The sequence below is a fragment of the Macaca thibetana genome, chromosome 4, assembly GCF_024542745.1.
Source record: "Macaca thibetana thibetana isolate TM-01 chromosome 4, ASM2454274v1, whole genome shotgun sequence".
In the NCBI taxonomy this organism is placed as follows: domain Eukaryota; kingdom Metazoa; phylum Chordata; class Mammalia; order Primates; family Cercopithecidae; genus Macaca; species Macaca thibetana.
In genome coordinates this window covers 129,627,867-129,648,893 of record NC_065581.1, presented here as the reverse complement: position 1 = coordinate 129,648,893, position 21,027 = coordinate 129,627,867, and the positions used below count along the sequence as shown (strand labels likewise).

The following is a 21,027-nucleotide window of genomic DNA, read 5'->3' as shown; positions in this document are numbered from 1 at the left end:
AGACAGGAGGATCACTTGAGGTCAGGAGTTTGAGACTAGTCTAAGCAACAGAGTGAGATCCTCTCTCTAAAAAATACATATAATTTATTGCATAGGAAGTATTTTGGGGGGATAGTTTAATTACTGTTGTACCTGGTTGTACTTGATGAATATTCACATTTTTTCTGCTCTCTAAAATGAAAATTATCATCATTTAACAACACTAAAATACATCATGGAAGCATAGTTCTTTATTGCCATATTTTGGAATGGGGTAAATAGGATGGGAGTCGTTTAAAATACATTTTACTCTGTCTCTCTCACTGAATGAAAGTATGCATCCTGGACAGAATACATAAAGCAGATATTTGAGGAATCTAAAAAATAAATAATAACAGATGTAGTGGGAGGAAGACTGGAATTTGTTCATTTTTCCCTCTGGTATCTTCCGGCTTAGACTCAAGGCAGCTTGAGACCTGAGAGAGCACCTTGTCATAAACACACAGCCGCAGACGCCATTTGGTTCAGACTCAAAGAGCATGAAAGTGGCCTCTTGTTAGTGGCAATGGTGGCAGTGAACGCTCTCAGAGGCTTTAAATTCTGAAGGAAGAGAACTTTGATTTGAGGAAGTCTGGTCCCAAGATGGCAGAACAAACCTTCTTGCTGTTTCTCTGTCTCCATCCTCCCACCACTTAGTGTGGAAGCAGCGGCAGGAAGTAGGTGGCAGAGAAGGGGGTAAATAAAGCCCCAGTTTTTTGGCTGGAGGACTGAAAAGAAGAGCTCCTAGGAACCAGTAAGTGGGAAAGAGATAGGACAGAGGAGAAGCTTGGGAAAGGTGCCCCATGGAGTTGTTTACAAATTTCTTAGCTCTTTTTATGGCCACAGTCCTCTGGTGAGGACTGATAGTAGAATAGTATGCTTTATGTCCTTACCTGGTTGGATGCAGCCTTTATCATTTATTTATTTATTCAGCAAAACACCTTGTCCTTGTTGGCAAGGTGCCCTATGAAACGTGATGGAGTCTTTTTCTAAGGCGGAGCGACTTATGTCAAAGGCTCTCTTTACATACGGGCTCCTTACTTAATTGCTCAGCATCTCAGGCTTGCCATCTGGAAAATGGATAGAATTCTCACTATCTTCAAGAACTGTTATGAGGATTAAATGATTTAACGTACACTAAGCAACTGAAGCTAACAAACGTTTCTTTCCCTGTGGCGTTTGGTTTTCAGCTTTCCTATCCATTTCCTAAGCATCAGACCCTTAGTTTTCATGTTTAGCACTCCTTTAGTCTGTCAATTCTACTAAGTTGTAGGATAATCTAGAAGCTTCCTAAGAATCACACGTTAAATAAAAAAAGAATAAAGGTCTTAAAGGAAGGAGTGCTAAGATAAAATCTATGGTAACCTGCTGCCCTTTTTCTTACTTCTGAAGAGTTGAGGTTGTCAGAAAACTAATATTTAGATATGGGCTTATCTGGTTCATAATACTCTAAACAACACTGCTACCATTACTATTATTACTAACTGAAACTACTTAGGATGTGTCAAGTATTGACATTCTACATATATTAATTGATTTCTTACAATAATGTGATAAGGTGGGTACCATTCTTATTCTAATTTTACAGAATACATAACAAAAACATCACTTTATTGCCCTAGTCTTATTATTCGTATTATTAAAAAAAAAACTATTGAGTACTAGTCTTAAATTAATTATAAAGTTAGTTAATATTTGGTTATCTTTTTAGGATAAAAACTCTAGCTAAAATGAACCTTAATATGGGCAATGCTTTTTTTCCTACTCCATAAAACGGATCAACCCTCTTTGCAGGCTTAAGGCTAAAAACCCAGAATCTATTAACTTGAGTGTTGGAGTTGCATCAAGGTTTTTGCAATGTAAATTCCTTCCATTACCTTAGTTCAGGTCCTAAGCTTCTCTAGTTTAAATTATTACGATTGATTTCTTTTTATTTATCTATTTTTTTCGAGACAGAGTCTCACTCTGTCTCCCAGGCTGGAGTGCAGTGTCGCGATCTCAGCTCACTGCAACCTCCGCCTCCCAGGTTCAAGCAAGTCTCCTGCCTCAGCCTCCTGAGTAGCTGAGACTACAGGCGCCCACCACCACACCCAGCTAATTTTTGTATTTTTAGTAGAGATAGGGTTTCACCATGTTGGCCAGGCTGGTCGTGAACTCCTGACCTCAGGTAATCCACCTACCTTGGCCTCCTAAAGTGCTGAGATTACAGGCGTGAGCCATTGCGCCCAACCTATTACAATTGATTTCTTACTGAGCATAGCAATCTCTTCTTCATTGACTGCATCCTCCACCCCCACTGCTTGAATTATTTTTATTATTTACATGCCTGGTTTAAAAAATAATGGCTGCTCAATAAACTAGGACTTTTTTTTTTTTTTGACTGAGCACAGGGAATTTTACTAATAGGACAAGACAAGGTGGAGCTCCCTAGGCCCCTCCCTTTTCAGGTGGTCTGCGTGGAAATTGTGAAGAGGGGAGATCCTCAGTGTCGTGAGGTCTGAGTGTGGCAGGGACTCCCCAGCAGCTGAGGATCTCTCTCTTCCTCTTGTACTCTCACTGGGGCTGGTGGTCTGGGGGCCTTACTCCTTGGAAGCCATGTGGGCCATGAGGTCCACCACCCTGTTGCTGTAGCCAAATTTATTGTCATACCAGGAAATGAGCTTGATAAAGTGGTCTTTGAGGGTAATGCCGGCCCCAGCATCAAAGGTGGAAGACTGTGTGTCACTGTTGAAGTCGGAGGAGACAACCTGGTGCTCAGTGTAGCCCAGGATGCCCTTGATAGGGTCCTCTGAAGCCCGCTTCACCATCTTCTTGATATGATATTTGGCAGGTTTTCTAGATGGCAGGTCAGGTCCATGACCAACGTGTTGGTGGTGGGGACATATTGGTCGTGGACCTGACCACGGGAGGCCATGCCAGTGAGCTTCTTGTTCAGCTCAGGGATGACCTTGACCATTGCCTTGGCAGTGCTAGTAGATGCAGGTATGATGTTCTGGAGAGCCCTGTGACCATCAGGCCACAGTTTCCTGAAGGGGCCATCCACAGTTTTCTGGGTGGTAGTGATGACATGGACTATCATCCTGAGTCTTTCCACAATACCAGAGTTGTCATGGATGACCTTGGCCAGGGGTGCTAAGCAGTTTGTGGTACAGGAGGCATTACTGATTATCTTGAGGCTGTTGTCATACTTCTCATAATTCACTTTCATCATGAACATGATGGCTTCAGTAGAGGGGGCAGAGATCATGACCCTTTTGGCTCCTCCCTGAAAGTGAGCCCCAGTCTTCTCCATGGCAGTGAAGATGCTGGTGGACTCCACAACGTACTCAGTGCCAGCATCGCCCCGTTGATTTTGGTGGGATCTTCCTCTTGGAAGATGGTGATGGGATTTCTATTGATGACAAGCTTCCCGTTCTCAGCCTTGAAGGTGCCATGGAACTTGCCATGGGTGGAATACTGGCCTACATGCTCCTCAACTACATACTGGCCTACATGCTCCAGTATGTAGTTGAGGTCAATGAAGAGGTCATTGATGGCAACAATATGCACTTTACCAGAGTTAAAAGCAGCCCTAGTGACCAGGCACCCAGCATAGCCAAATTCGTTGACTCCGGGCTTCACCTACACCATTGTGTCTGAGGGATGTGGCTGGCACTGTGCTGCACAAGAAAATGCGGCTGTCTCTAATGGGAGGAGAAGGGAGCCAAAATAGGACTTATTCTACGCTTCTAAGAGCTGAATCCTGGCCTCATTTATTTCTCTACTACTGTCTCCTCTGACTGAAAGTAACAAACAGAAAGCCCCTTATCCAGTCACACAAATACAGTCATCATTCATGCCTTTGCTGCAGAATGTATCTGTCACTCTTGATTAAGTTGTGATGATAATTTTATTGTTTACTATTTATTGAGGACTTACATTGTACCAGGGTTTGTTCTAAGCCCTTTATGTGGACCTATTTTATAGATAAAAGAGCTAAGTTTAGGGAAATAGTTTGTCCAGTGTCATACATTCTGTAAGTGGGGTTGGTGAGATTTGAACTCCCGGCATTCTAATGCAAGCCTGAGTTTTTAGCCATGATACATACTGCTACCTGCTTATTTCTCACATTGAGGAACGGAAAGGATCACACGGACACTGCAAACCTAACGTACACATCTTGTTTCCAGGAGGCAATAAGATAAATTGCATGGAAGGTCTGGTGGGAGGAATTTGGATGTTGTTACTGTCCCTTACCCCGAAGGTAATTATAAAGTCTTTTGAGCCCAGAGCTTGGCAATAGTTGCCAGTGCTGATAAGCCAAAGGTGGGGTATTTTCCTTTTTCCTCTGGTTAAAGATCAATTCACTTCTTTCATGTTTTCTTTTTAGTTGATGATAAAGGAGAAGAATAAAAGGATAACAGATGTGAATACTTAATCATGTTGCTTAATACTATGGAGTGACATAAAAATATGGTTTGCTTTATCTAGACAGATGTGGTTTTATAAAATAATCATGGTCTTTTTGTTTGCCATGTAGAATAATTATGCACAAAATGGGAGTGTACATTCTGGAAAGGTCATCCCGACTTTTAAAGGGTTTCTTTAGACATTCATGATTGTCGCTTTCTGATCAGTATGGGACAAGTTGGGATACATAAAACTATTCTGTGTTAAAGGAATATTTCAAAGATTCCATGTCTAATGAAATAAAGTATTACCTAGATATTAGAGAGTTGTCATTACTTGCACTAATTCATTCTGAAGTTTTCTGAATGCTCTTAAAAATCTGTAGCTTTTTCTTACTTTCTTATTTCTTCCAGAAATATAGATTTCCAATGCACTTAGCTTATGCTCAATATTGAGTGAAATAATTCATTTAGCATATCTATGATGAAACTAAATTAGTAATTCAGGGTAGTTAAAATTGCAGTGGATGCGGAACTGATCCAAGAAACAGTTTCAACCTTGTGAACTGGGTTGGAATTAGCAGTCTATCATTAAATAGTAATTAAACATCAAAGGCTTGAAATGGCCCATTATGTGCAACAGAAAGTTTGTGTGTTAGAATAAGACACTTGAATTAATATATATTTCATAATTTTATATAGCAATTATGTGGTGATAAACAGTGTAATTATTTTATTTTTTACGAGTTCATTGTCTACATTTTATATTTTACATAGTAGTTATGGAGAAATGGCCTACTCTGTGATGATAAACAGAAGACTTTTATTATTTTTAAACTCATTTTCTAAAAAGATAACACAAAATTGATTTATTTTATTTTATTTATTTATTTTTGAGACAAGGTCTCACTCTGTTAATGCAATGGCTCAATCTTGGCTCACTGCAACCTCCACCTCACAGACTCAAGTGATCGTCCCACTTCAGCCTCCCAAGTAGCTGGGACTACAGATGCACCACTATACTCAGCTAATTAATTTTTTTTTTTTTTTTTGTAGGGACAAGGTCTCACTATATTGCCCAGGCCGGTCTCAAACTGCTGGCCCCAAGTGATCCTTTCATCTCAGCCTCCCAAAGTGCTGGAATTACAGGCATGAGCTACCATGCCCAGCTAATTTTCTTTTAAATCCCTATACAGAATGTACTTTGACTATGGATTTTGTTTTTGTAACTTATATTTGAAAAATGTCTCTTTTAAAAATCATACAAATATTGAAAGTATTTGAGAGTTTTTAAACTAAATCAGGAATTTGTTTTAACATCTATTATTGGTCATCTGAAGCCACAATACTTGGTTTTTAGAGCCATTCCACTTTATGATGTGAACATGCATGATGCATGCAAGGAAGAGTAATATTTCAAACTATATGCAAAATTGTCAAACCTTGTATCTTTGGTATGTGGGAGGTTGGGGAAGTGAAAAATGAATTCGTTTTATTAGGGGCAGTGGTATACCATGGGGTATGGGTCATGATCATGAATCACAGGGAAAGTGCCGTAGCATTTGGGATTGATCCACATGCCACCAGTAAATCTTGGCCCAAAGCAAATAGAAATAGCACAGGAATTAAGATAGCTAACATTTGGCAGGGCATGGTGGCTCACGCCTGTAATCCTAGCATTTTGGGAGGCTGACGCGGGCAGATCACAAGGTCAGGAGACCCAGACCATCCTGCCTAACACAGTGAAATCCCCTCTCTACTAAAAAAAAAGATACAAAAAATTAGCTGGGCACTGTGGCACGCATCTGTAGTCCCAGCTACTTGGGAAGGTGAGGCAGGAGAATTGCTTGAACTTGGGAGGCAGACGTTGCAGTGAGCCGAGATCACACCACTGCACTCCAGCCTGGGTGACAGAGTGAGACTCCATCTCACAAAAAAAAAAAAGAAAAAAAAAAAAAAAAGGTAGCTAACATTTATCAATGGTTAATTATGTAGCTGGCACAGTCCTAAGTGTTTAAAGTGTATTAAATCATTAATCCTCACAGAAACCTTTAAAAATGAATACTGTTATTAACTAGATACCAGCAGGGGTGAGTATTGTATAGAGGAGCAGACAGGTATGGAGTGGTTGAGTAGCTTGCTATACAAGTAGAAAGTGGCGGTGCTGAAATTGAACTCGGGCAGTTTGGCTACCCAGTCAGCACTCCTAACTATTTTGTTAAATAAATATCTCCCTTGGGACTTTGATTGAGGTCTAAGTCATAGAAATAGTCTATTTTCCTGAATTTTTCTTCGTTAAGATGAAAGTAAGCCTAATTTATCTGAAATTTATATCTTCAGGATATTCGAGTCTTAGAGTTTGTTTTATTGTCCCAATCATCAGTCTAATGTTGAGCTTAAGTCATTTTTGAATTCAGCCCTTTTGTTTTTATGAAGATGTAGAAAATATTCTATGGCTTTCTTTTTTCTTCTTTTTCTTTTTGTAGAGTCGGAGTCTCGCTCTGTTGTCCAGGCTGGAGTGCAGTGGCACAATCTCCGCTCACTGTAACCTCCGCCTCCCGAGTTCACACCATTCTCCTACCTCAGCCTCCCAAGTTGCTGGGACTACAGACGCCTACCACCTCACCCGGCTAAAGAAAATATTCTATGGCTTTCTTGTGGGTTGCGCCTAAGCTTCCTCCAAGATACTTCTGTCTTTCTCCTCTTTCCAGACACACAGTCACCCATCTAGCTTGGACTCTCTTTAACTTCCTCCATGGTAGTCTTAACTCTAGTCTCCTTACAATTTATTTTCTAGAGTAATTTAAGCAATGATCTGATCACAAACGTTACTATTGTCTCTCCATTTATCATTATATACAATCTAAGTTCCTTAATGTGATAGTCCAAAGTCTTGTTGCTCTGGATCTTTCTTGTCTTATCTTAAAATTCTTAATCATCATGGAAGGTAACATTTATTGAGCACTTACCATATATCAAGCAATGTGCTTACTTCCAAACACATAAAGTTGAATAATAGAACATACTTTCTCCCTTTGTGATTATCACAGGGATTATCTCACTTAATCTTCGTGGAAACCATATGAGCTATGTAATATTGTTAACTCCATTTTAATGAAGAGGAAACGAAGGCTTGAAGAGTTTGTGTAACTTATTCAGGGTCACAAGAGTACCATGTGGTAGAGCTGGGATTCACACTGTCACTTTTAAGCCCTATACAATACTCTCCATGTCATAAATTTTCTAACCCTAACCCATCTTTAGACGTATGGGGCCACTAACCACTCCCTTTATATCCCTCACTTTTTTCTCTTCATTGTCTTGTTTTATGTCATTTTATCCTCCTTGTGTGTAGGTCCTATTTTTTTTTCCTTATTTCTGCCTATTGAATAACAGCTGCCTTCAACCTGTGGATATAATTGACCTCTCCCACCACAGAACCAATGTTTCATTTATATTCTGAACTCCCATAGTGCTATAACCTTGTATGCTGGTTATATAAACTATATGCTGAGTTTTATCGAGTGCTAAATTTTTTTTTTTTTAAGAATAAAAGCTTCTAATTATGTATCATAAGTAAGTTCTCAGAGAAGCTGATTCAGACTTTCCACCAAAGGGTTGTGTTGGCACAGAAGACATAAACATCAACCACATTTTAGCACAATTTTCATCATTCTCTTGTGGTTTGACTTTTCTGATGATGTCTAAACTTAGACATAAAAGGAAACCCCGCCTTATATGGATGACATGGAATGGAAAAGAAGCTCCATGGCTTTCCTGTTTAGCTGGTGGGTTTGACCTTTTCCACACGTGCATTTGCTTTGAACTCCTCCTAAGTTAGGTGCTACGTGAATACAAGTTATAATTAACATGCTTTCTTTGGGTCTCCTTGAACAAAATGTTCTCGCTCATGATATGCTATGCATATTTACTTTGAATGAATAATAGTTTTGAATTTGGATTTAGAAAGCAGAGAATGTGACTGAAATCCATGTTTCTTCTTTGCCTTTAATCTAGGGCTGCAGAATGGGGCCCAAATGTGAAGGGAATAAAACAAGAGAGAACCTTGTTTAGCCACGAAATAACCAGGAATAAGAGGTTTAGCTTATGGGCTCTAATCAAACGTGTTATTTTTCATCAAAAACTGGCATATAGTATCACTATGCAGCTGCTAACCAGCTGTTTCCTTTCTACTGGGGTTCTTGTGAGCGCTCTGCTTTAAATTTATGTATTGCTTGGGATCCTGAAGGATGAAATAGTACTTGTAGGTTCAAGGTAGTGGTTGGAATGGTGGTTTGTATGTTTTTAGATTTTTTAGTTTAATCCAACATGTTTAAAATGTTTTCTTCTAATTACTATTGTGAATATGTAAATGTTTATTTAATCATACTCAAGTGAGAGAAGATATCGAAACAATTCATAGACTAATTCAAACCATGTTTTTACCTCTCTTGTTTGCCCTACACTCATCTGCCAAGCTTGTATGATTGCCTCAGTTCTCCATTTAGCACCAAAGTTAGTTTTGAACCCTGAAAAAGAGACATTTATATACTTAATTGTTTACATATAATAATAAATATCATGGTCATGTAACGGCTACTTCAGTCATTTCATGCCTTCACTGGCCTGATGACAGAGTTTCACCAACAGAAGAAAATCTTTTGGTTTGTCACAGCGTGTATGGTCTGGGGTCAGATATGTCAAAGAATTATAAACAAAGGCCTGTGGACAGTATACCAGTGCTATGGTTTGAATGTGTCCTCCAAAGTTCATGTGTTGGAAGCTTAAATCTCAATGCCATAGGTTTGAAAGGTGGGACTTTTAAGAAATGATTAGTTTATAAGGGCTCTGGCCTCATGAATGGATTAATGCCATTAGTGCAGGAGTGAATTAGTTGTCACAGGAGTGAGTTCCTGATACATGGATAAATTTGGTCCCCTTCTTCCCCCTCTGTCATGCTCTTTTGCCCTCCTGTCTTCTGCCATGGGATTACACAGCAAGAGGGCCCTCACGAGATACAGCCCCTTGATCTTGGACTTCCCAGCCTAAGCCAAATGCATTCATGAGCCAAATACATTTCTTTCTTTATAAATTACCCAGTCTTAGGTGTTTTGTTAGAGCAGCATAAAACAGACTGAGACAATTAGAATTACTACTAAGGAGTCACATGGTATGGAGTTTAAACATAATGGAATATGTTTATGTTATCCTTTTTATTATTAGAAGGTTGAGGTTTTATTATTACAAGATTGAGATTAGGAAAATAATACCTAACACTTATAACACTTACTACACACTATTTAAGTTTTCTACATGTATTAATTTATTTAACCTTCTTGATAAGTACTGTTAACATCTTCGTTTTATAGGTAAACTGAGACAAAAAAGTTAAGAAAACTGTACATGGTTACACAACTTGTAAGAATCAGAGACAGGATTTAGATGTAGATAGGTTAGCTCTTTACTCTGTACTAGACTGCCTTGAATTGTTGCAAGGAATAAATAATTAATCAGATTACTAATTTCAGAAGTAGTTCAGTGGCATGTGCCTCTATAATTCCCATGTTTGGTATGTTTGAGTGACTTCCCCTAAATGTTTAGAACTGTTTTTCATGATTCCTGGGGAGCACCAGTGTAGGGGCAGCAAAGCTTCTATCTAGAGGATCAGCTAAGTCAAGATAAGGAATTTACAGTAGGTGTATTAGGATATATCAGGGTATACTAGTCAATGTCAACCAAATGCAGAGTGAATTGAGCTGGGATTACTATATCGTCCTCCAACAATTCAAAGTTTTCATAGGGATCTCTCTTTTCTGAAACCAAGTATAAAACTCTCATACCTTCTCATGTGAATTTATGTTAAATTTCAGAGCATTCGAAGATTTTCTCACCCTAATGTTCCTTTGAATTAACTAGATCAAACTGCTGAGCTCGTAGGAGGGGCTTCTGAAATATGTTGCTTGTTTGCTTTTGGATAAATAGATGGATATGTGGATAATTGAGAGAAAGAAAAATAAAGCTCATATTAATAAAATTGTAACTTGCCATGTTTCATTTTGTTACCAGGAAGTAATGGCAGTCTTTAAATAACTTAGTCGTCCTTCAAGGCATTGTCTCCTGCTAAGCCTCAATAGGCAGGTAGGGAACAGAAGCTATTGAGAGAGGGAGTGCTCTCTAGATAGTTTTCTTTTTCCTTCCTGACCATAGTTAGCATAGAATATGGAATCATTTAATCTCCATGTTATCTTTGGTGAGGGCCAGGAATATAAGGAGGAACAGAAGTAAAATAACACCACCACCACCAACACAAATAAGCTAAAATGAAATTACTGAGTTAATGACTTGAGTCCTCTACAACAGCAACTTAATATATTGGCTGTGTAGGCCATGTTATTAAATTGTGGTTCCAGTGAGTATCTTAGAGCAAATAACTACAGCAAGAGTACTATTAAATTCTTAGCAAACCGATAAATCCATACCTGCCAGTTAAAGGCAAAATATTTCTCATTTACATATTTAAGATGTATACATGCTACATTTGGCTTCAGAGTATTGGTTTCCTTTGACTTAAAATGCATTTGTACATTAACTAGAAAAAATTGGTAGACTTTAACAATAGGGTGAAATACTCAAACCTGGGAAGAAATCAGTAGGCTTTAACTATAAGTTTAAAGAGCCAAAACAAGCCACCAAATGAAAAAGTGAAAGCTCATATGTGCTTTACTCATAGCAGACATGCTAAAAATAATTGAGTAAATGTAGATGGACATGAATAGGTGGAGATAAACCTATGAATTAATGGCACCAAAACCTATTGGGGAATGAGGATCTGCCCTCTGGGGAGGTAAAGTGAGCTAGTAAAATGACATGATCAACCATTGCTAGGATAAGCTGTTTAGTCAGAACACTTGCTAAGGTCTCAACTAAGGAGAATGAGTAGGTGGGAAACATATTTAAAGACTCAGAGATCAACAGAAGCAAACTCCTTTATTATTTATTTATTATTGTTATAAGGGATCTCACTCTGTCACCCAGGCTGGAGTGCAGTGGAATGAGTTTAGCTCATTGCAGTCTTGAACCCCTGGGCTCAAATGATCTTCCCACTTCAGCCTCTCGAGTAGGGTGTAAGTCATTGTTTCCAGTGCAAAGTCCGTTATAAGGTGGCACACTTGCCTTGGGTAAAGACAAAGATAATCAGTGTTGGTGAGCAGTGTTATCCAATAGATCCAGATGTTTTGCTATCAAGACCAAGAAAGTAGGCAAGGCAAAGGAATGGGCCCAGACAGAGCAGAACACAGGGGCTGCCCTTGGGAGAAAAGTGAGACTAAACAGCATTTGGGACCAGAAAATCATTTTAAAATGATGATTCAGGGTATTTTACTAGCCCACTTTCGAATTCTCTTCACCTAATCATTAAAAAGACTCCTATGGTTGGTGATTCAGAGAGCTCACAAAGTCTAAATTACATATACAAAGGGATAAATGTAAAATTTTGCACTTAGCTTAAGAAACAAGTGGATGATGGGTAGGGAGAACAGGCTCAATCACACTTTGCAGGAAAATAAAACAAAACAAAACATTGCATTAGGAGTTTTAAAATTTAATCTCAACTGCCACAAGTTAACTGTTTGACTTTTGGCACAAGATCTTTTAAAATCTTAATTTCCTTATCTGAGAAAGAGGATGTTGGAAGAAGATTGTCTTTGAGGTTCTTCCTGGATTTAATTTTATAGTTCTATGGCATCAAGTTTTCTTTTAAGTACCAATTCATATGAAGCAATGCTGTGGCACATGATGCCAAAAATCTAATTCATTAGGAGAAATACAGAGACTAGATTATCCTACTGTATTCAGTGTAGTCGCTTCATTTGGCTGGACAATCAAGTTATGGTTGCCATATATTTTGAAGGATACTAAAAAATTTATAGGCGATCTGGAGGAGGTTGACTGAGGTGGTTATTAATCCAGAAACAGTTTTATAGAAGAAATCAGGAGATGAATTAGGTTTCATTAGCTCAGGTCAGAGAAGAAGGGGGCTCCCAATAACTTTCTTCCAGTATCCCCTCTCATAGCTCTAGGTGGAAGGCTATAGGAAGATTTTCCCTAAAGGCTACATAAAAAGAAATGAAAAAGACAAACCTTCAAATAATTGCAGTGTTCCAGTAATAAACTGGATTGCTTTGCGATGAAATGATTTCCCTCACAAGGATAATGTTGAGGCAAAAGTTGAAAGGCCATCTCTGTGGGGAAAGCTGAATTTGATGATCTTGAGGGTCCCAGGCACTCACAGTTGCTTCCATCCTATGATTTGCTCAGTCTTGAGATTAGTTTTGAAATTACAATAAAAACAAATTTATGTGCTAATATCAGAAATGACCAATTTTTATGGCAAACTATTTTCTGATTAATCAGAAATAAAATATTATAATTGTTAAAACTTAGGCAATTTCATTGAGTTCTAAATAAAGAACTATTGAAAACAGCAACATGATCTGGAGGCTTTTAGAGTTCCTCTTGCTCCTTGGCGTCTTTATCCTTCAAGAGCATTTCTCTGAGTGTATTTCTTTCACATCTCATTCTGTCTTGGTGCCTGCTTCTTGGAGAATCTGAACTGACCTAGTAATAAACACACAATAAATATTAGCAATTTTATCTTACTCTTTCCTCTGTGACTCAAAATCAATTTGTTTTCTTCCCATGAATAGTTTGTTTGCTGTTGGTGGATATAGAATTAAAGTGAGTTGGAATTTTATGTTGTTTTTCCTAAGGGAACCATGGAAACATTCTTGCTGTTTGATAGTTACAAAATGCCTCCTGATTTAGGTGGATAGTAACAATTTAGAATGAAATTGTAAACAGCATTTGGGACCAAAAAATCATTTTAATATGATGATTCAGGGTATTTTACTAGTGATATTAGTATTTAGACTTCACATCTAACTGGACTAGATGACTATTTATGTGTAGAGAGGACTTAGAGGCAGAACAGCAGGAGGAAATGTAGAAAGCCAAACACCTGGCTGGGGAAAAGTCCTTACACTGTCTGGATTTGGTGTCAGCCTCCCCTCTGTCTCCACCACTAGCATTTCCAGCCAATGCATCCCTGATTACTCAAAGCCAAGCATTTCCTGCAAAGTAGCAGGAGGGATAGGAAACAGCATGTGCTTCCTGGTCTGGGAGGTGGCACAGGACTGCGGGGCAGCCAGTAATAGCAAACACCTAAAGCGGGAAAGGATTTGGTGACCTTGTGAACAGAACTTTGCTTTTCAGCAGAATGACACAATCATCTGTAGCATTTTAGTCTGGATTTAAGTCATAACTACTGAGAACACACTCACTGTAGAATCTTTCCTTTTGGAGCACCAGTGTAATAAGGTAGACAGCACTGATACTGACTTATGCAGGGGAGAGAAACAAAGATACACCCAGCTCTTCCGGAGCATGGGGAGCCTTTGGTGGAAATAAGCAAACACTTTTTTTTTTTTTTCGCCCTGGGGTCAGTTAAGGTCATTCAGGAATCATTTCATTGAGAAGGAGAGTCTTGAAGAGAGTCCAAGAGAAAAAGCGTGAAGTTATGCTTTGAGTGGAGGAAAGGGTGTAATCATTCCAGTGAAAGGGAATTGCTGTCGATCATGGCTCTGAAGCAGAGAGAATAACTTGTAAACGGGGGCTGTGAACTTGGGTATACCTTTGAAGTTCTTAAACACGGTTTAAAGCTGCATATTTTAAGAAGTAGAGTGAGCCTTCAATATTTAAATTATTTAAACGTGTATCTCTTGTAGGGCATGGGAAGAGGACCATAGTTTCTGTGGCCTCCCTAAGATGGCCTGCCACCTCTCATGATGCTGATGACTTCTTGTGATGGTGAGACAATATTAAGTGTTTGAAAAAGGAAGAAGTTCTTATTCCCAAGTGAGAGACCATATAGCATAGAAATTAAAGGCAGGGGATTTGGATGAGGTGTGGATATGAATTACAGTTTTATTTCCTGCTAGTCGTGTCACCCTGGGAGAGTTACTTAATCTTTCTGAGATTCAGTTTCCTTATGTAAAGGAATGGTGACAACATTAACTCCTATCACAAAGGATTTTTGTGAGAATTCAGTGAGATGTGCCACGTACAATGTTTAGCACACAGTGCCAGAAATATATTACGGGAGCACAGATTCAAAAATGACTAATTAGAGCAGTTACTGAGGCGTCTCAGTGCAACAGCTGTGTTTATTATTGAATTGCTTGCAAAAATGGGCACACATGGCTTTTTAAAATTTTTTATTAAAAGTTAGTAATTTATGATGGCTTTATTAAAATACATGACTAATGTAACTGACTTTTATCACATAGAACAGTTTATGTTTTCATTAGTGAGATAAAAAGAAAAAGAAGATTTCCTGCATCCTGAATTAGAGCTATCATCTGTTAAAAAAAATTTATGACTAAGAAACAAAATATAATTGTTTTTACAGGATAGGGGCTCAATATATAATTACAAAATGAATAGATTCACCTATTTATTAAATAAATATTTGTTTTAAATGATAAGTGCTGTAAAAAATAAAATAGGAGGTTATGATAAGGAGTGGGCTGTGTGTGTTTGTAGGCATTGTAATGCTCTGAAATTTAGATTGGCCACTAGTCTTAATGTCTGAATTTCAAAATTACTTGAAAATTGCAACTTGTATTAAGTGTGCTCAACCTAAAAATGTCCAGGTTTATGATAACATTCAAGTTGAAATTCAACATAATTGCAAAAAGTTGTATTTTGTTTATTTTCAGAGTTTATGAACTTTTTCTCATGTTTTCCTAATAAATGAAAATGAAATTGGGAAAAAAAGTTACTTTCAGTAATTGGACCTACATCCTTCAGCGTGGATTTGTTTCCCCCTTTGGCTGATGTTTCATTGACCTCTACAAGGCTGGCATTTCTAGAATACCACCTGAGTAAATTTTAGACTCTCCACAGTTGAGTTTTGTTGACACTATCAAAAACTGTCAAGAACTCATTTGATAATTATAAGTTTTTGTGTTTGTATAGTAGTTAATTTGCAACCACGTGCTGTTTTGTCGAATATCTGAAGTTGGCTTGCTATTGATGTCCTTTTCTAGAATGCGTTTTCCAGATAGACTAGAATACATGCCTGAGTTCTCAGGTTTATTTGTTCATTTTAAAATAATGTATTAAGGGCCTATCATGTGCCACATGGTTCTAGTATTAAATTGAACCCCATGCCACTGTGGCTATTCTATCCTTTTTAGCTCAAAAGTCAGAAATTCAATACAGTTCAACTTATTCAAAAACAAGTTCCCCTTTAAAGAGCTTTCAATATAATATAAGGTTTTAGGTGTATAAAAAAAGAATGCCTCTAAAAATTTTTATACTTAATTACAAATTTTGTGCCCATGGAAATCTAAAATTCTATAGGTCAGAAATATTTCTGTATAATGAAATATACAATGAAAATATTTCGATATAATGAAATTATTTCCCTGATACAAGGTTTCATTTAGAAGAGTTTGTTTTCTGTATGAAGCATCCAAAGTAATAAATGATTTCTTCATCCTTGTGCCGTATCATCAAGAATTACTTATTTGTCCACTTTGTTGTGATTTTTAAAGCTAATTTAGAATCAAAACTGAAGTGAGAAGTTGAACAGTAGCCCAGTTTTGTTCCTGCTTGGAAGAATTAATTAACGTTTAACTTCCCGTATTTCTACCTACTCTCTTTCAAAAGCACAAATAATTTTCCTTACCAGAAACCTCCTAAATTTCATAGCATTCACAATGTACACTGACATGATGTAGGAGGGGTGACATGTTATGTGCTTGAATTCAGAGTTTTTTCCCCTGTTCTGTTTGATTTAATGCCTGAAAAGAGTAGTGGCATATGGACTCTGTTCTTATTCAAAGCCCAATTATGGTATAATTCCTGGCAAAAATGTTCACCATTATACAAGACCACAAAGGGTTTTGAATTATTAACTCTACTCAATAAGCTTAAGAGAGCTCCTTGTTCTTGGTCCCATGGGGGAAAGGGGAGCACAGGCAAGGTAGTGGAAGGGCATAAAAAAGGAAAGCAAGAAGACATGAATATGCAAAATACTGTTATTTTAAACCCTCTTGTTTTAGTTTACATTCAAGGAATTGTAATGTAATGGAGAGCACAGAATTAACAACTAAAATGATGGGATTCTGAGCAGGCTAAACTTAAAGTACCTTCCTCACTACAAGCCTACCTGCCTCTGTACCCACTGTTTCCTCCTCCCATTGTGGAGGTGACACTTCTTGCCATTGGGCCAATCCTCTCACCAATATCAGAAGCCCATTTCTTTCTTATCCTGTTTTTATTACCCACTTTCTCTTCTATATCCTCTCCTCTCTTTCTACTGGATTTTCCTCATCAACATTTAAACATATAGAAGTCTTTTAATTTACAAACATCTCTTTATCCTATTTTCCCCTCCTGTTACCACCCTAATCCTCTCTGTCTTTACCTGTGCATAAGCAGCAGCACAGCAAGGCAACACTTGTCTTTACTCAACAGCTCCATTTCCTTAGCTCTCATTCATTAATTAATCTTCCTCTGAAAGGGCTAAACCAAAGTTATCAATCATCTCCCTGAAGCTAAATTCACAAACTTTAAGTTTCTTATCATTTACCCTCTTTTCAAAGCACAACAAAGCTGACCATGTCACTCCAGTAGATCCTCCACTGACTTGGTTTCCATGATACTAGATCCTTTTGGATTTTCTACTGCCTCTTCAGTTGCTGCTTCTCCTTCTTCATTTACCAGTGCTCCTTCATCTGATCTGAAACGCTGGACTTCTTTAAGCTTCAGTCTTTGGCTCTCTTTTCTTCTCCTTAGACCAAGATTTCTCAGTAGTTTTTGGGTCTTAAAAAATCCTTGACAAGGCCGGGCGCATTGGCTCATGCCTGTAATCCCAGCACTAGTGGGCAGATCACGAGGTCAGGAGATCGAGACCATCCTGGCTAACACGGTGAAACCCCATCTCCACTAAAAATACAAAAAATTAGCCGGGTGTGGTGGCAGGTGCCTGTAGTCCTAGCTACTCAGGAAGCTGAGGCAGGAGAATGGCATGAACTCGGGAGGCGGAACTTGCAGTGAGCCGAGATGGTGCCACTGCACTCCAGCCTGGGCAACAGAGCAAGACTCTGCCTCAAAAAAAAAAAAAAAATCCTTGACAAAAAATTATTGCTATAACTTCCAGTATATCAGCATGATCAGTAAGTTGCAGACATAATAAACTAAAAATACTATTAATACTCTTTTGGAGATAGAATGATAGTTTTCTATGGATATGTTTATTTTGGCTAATGTTATCAGCCCACTCATTTTGTGTGATTCTCCTCCCACTAAGGATATCAACTTGAATGTAAGTCAATAGTATGAGTAGGGCAAACTTTTGTTTTTCTTTTTTTTAATTAAAATTTCTTCTGGATTGTTTAAACCTTATCCAAATAGACTTAAAATTCTTATTACAAATGTCTACTATGTAATTAGTGTGTAATCCCAACACTTTAGGAGGCTGAGAAAGGAGGATCATTTGAGGCCAGGAGTTGAAAACCAGCCTGGTCAATATAGTGAGACCTTGTCTCTACAAAAGAAAAAACAATTAGACAGATATGGTAGAACTTGCTTACAGTCCCGACTACTCAGGAGGCTAAGGCAGAGGGTCACTTAAGCCCAGGAATTTAGGGGCTGCAGTGAGCTATGACTGTGCCACCACACTCCAGCTTGGGTGACAGAGCAAGAGTCCATTAAAAAAAAAAAACTACCAAAAAACCCCCCAAACCCATAAATCCTACTATAAAAAATGCTAACACGGTCTGGTATGTGGTACACGGTGAATAGCAAGAGTGCTTTTTCCCTATTTACAACTAAAGATGACCTTTTAGCTAACCTTTCTTGAAAAAAGAAAGGCAATAAGCTTAGCTTGTCTTTTAAAAATGTAATTCCTTTATTTTCATTAATTCTTAAAACTCATGGGTTAACATAATACATTTCTGTTAATAAATAACTGGCTCAAGCCAAAATAATTTTTAAATTGTATTTACTTAGAAGCATTCAAAATGTCAACAACATGGCTGCAACTCTGTTTTTGTTTTTTTTTTTTTTACAATTATAGAGTTGTATTCAGTTATCAAAACAACAATTATTTTGTATAAACTGCATCAGAGACAACTGAAGATGAAAGAACTACCATCTCCACGTATAACTAATTTGTGCAGTGCACCAATAAGAACCTGTTTAAATTTCCATGCCAATTTACAACCCCCATACTGTGCCAGGTAAGGTTAGTGGCTATTGAAAATACTACCTGGACAGGGCTATCTAAAGACACATTGGATAGTGTGTTAACGATAACAAAAAAGACACTGTACAATTTAAAAACAAATTTTATATAGCCTTACATTTCAATTTGTTTCTTTAAAAAGAGTCAGTTGTGTACAGGGGAGTTAAATGCTTGTAAGACAAGAAAAACACTGCACTAGACCCAACTTAATAACATTGTCATTATCTCCTCCTCCTCCTTCTCCTCTTCCTCCTCCTTCTTCTTCTTCCTCTTCTTCATCTTCATCTTCTTCATCTTTTTCCTCCTCCTCATCTTCATCTTCCTCCTCTTCCTTCTTGTTCTTACTCCCTCTCCCCACCCCACCTTTTTTTTTTGGCTACATCAGTCTTTCCTTTAGATCAGTGTGCAGCAATATTCTTTTGGTATTTTTCCTTCAGCTTTGCATCTTTCTTTTCATAAGGCTGCCTGTCATCTGCAGCAATGTCATTCCATGTCTTTCCCAGTTTCTTTGCAAAAATGGATAGGCTGGGATGTTCTCTTTCAATTTTTGGGTGATACTCAGAAAAGAATGAGGCTGAAGGAGGCCTCTTGGGTGCGTTGGCATCTTTGAACTTCTTTTTTCTTTCCTCTTTAGGAAGGACATGGGTTTCATTTCTCTTTTGTAATGAGCATTGTCTACCTTTGCCGTGTCTTCAAATTTTTCTTTCTTCTTGGCAGACATGGTCTTCCACCCCTCTGGGCACTTCTTAGAAAACTCTGAGAAATGGACTGAACATTTGGGTGCTGCTGCTTCTGCTCCTCCCAGCAAATTTTCACAAAGAATACTGTGCAGATGTTTTGCCTCTTGGCTTCTCAGGCTGTCCTTTGCCCAAGTTTAGTTATTTTTCGTCAGTGAGGCACAGAATTATCCACAATCACCCAGTGCCCATCTGGTTTTCACTTGCCCTGGCATTGTCTTTATGGAGCTCAATGTACTGCAACTGAGATTTACTTTTTTAAAGGTAAACTTGATAGATTTAATTAAATTTGTCAGCTGAATTTAATTAATATTATTTACAACACAAAGATTTATTGTGAATGCTGAATAGTAAACCTCTTAAAATAGTAAGTCAAAGCAGTGTAAATAAAAATGCAGCTTAGGACATATATAAAAGTCAAAGTCTTTGATTTAAAGCTTTAACAAATCATTTTCTTTGTGAGTGACATGATGAGGCTCAAATATAGACCTAGAAGTTACAAAATTATTATGCAGATGTGTGTTGGTTTCCCAATCTCTTTTATAGGCCTAAATATGCTTAAAAGTATTATTCAAACCAAGAGGAAAGAATGAAATTTACACATGTAATTTGAAACTTGTGCTTGGTTTTTGCTGCAAAAATACTCAATTCTAGGTCAAATATAAGAAGTAAGCATTCAACTACTTCATTTTCGACGATGATCAGGCAATTTCTGTCCTTGTTTTTGGTGTTTCTTAAATAAGAAAACGTTGCTCATAAATCAAAAAAGTTGAAAACCACAGCAAAATATTCACTGCTTCACTGTAAATGGCAGGATACTCTGTCTTCATAGAAACCCAGAACTCATATAGGGGCAGAACTCTTATCGTCATTTGTAGTGAATAATCAGACTTCAGAAGCTCAGAGTTCTTCCTCTGCTCTGAAAATCAAGTTCTCATGTAAGGAGAAAATCTAGAGAAAGCATCCCTCACCAAGTCAGACACTTGGACTGAAGGGAAAAGTACACTCAGTGTGGCTCTGCAGTTCTCTGGATGGTTTTCAATACGCTCATATCCTCCTTCAATTTCAAGCCCAAACAGCATTGTGAAACATTTCACAATTTCCTTCTGTGACTTGCTTTTTCCTAAAGATTCAATTTCTTTAAATTCAAGAATCCTGTCATTTGAAATAAAAAAAAAATTCTGGGCTATACAAAGACTTGTTTGTCTGGATAAGGTGATGGAAAACGGCTGCTAAATAGCCTAGTTTCTGCGGCCACTCTTTATCTTGAAAGCCTCTAGCAAAATCTGACCTACTAATTTCTTGGAAGTGCTCCCTTCCAGCTCAAACACCCTGTTGAGAACTCTTCCTCTGCCAACCCACTGGATGTAGAAGAAGGTTTGTTAGGTGGCCTCCTTCAAGATTCTCATACCATCTTCAAGCCATCTTCAGTGAACTGATCTGTGTTTAATAGTAATCATCCTTGTAGCGTTACTCAGATTTTTTTTTTTTCATTTTGTATTTAAGAGTTTTCAACACCAGTAGTTCTCTGGAAAGAAGTCAGTGTCTTGTGATGTCAGTGTGAAGGTGAATT

The 21,027-nt window shown here is 38.0% G+C and overlaps 2 pseudogenes; both read right to left on the bottom strand.

The window, feature by feature from the left end:
- Window positions 1-2,045: 2,045 nt before the first annotated feature.
- LOC126952856 (glyceraldehyde-3-phosphate dehydrogenase-like) lies at window positions 2,046-3,648 on the bottom strand (annotated as a pseudogene).
- Window positions 3,649-18,979: 15,331 nt separating this feature from the next.
- On the bottom strand, window positions 18,980-19,589 carry LOC126952862 (high mobility group protein B1-like; annotated as a pseudogene).
- Between the last annotated feature and the right edge of the window lie 1,438 nt (window positions 19,590-21,027).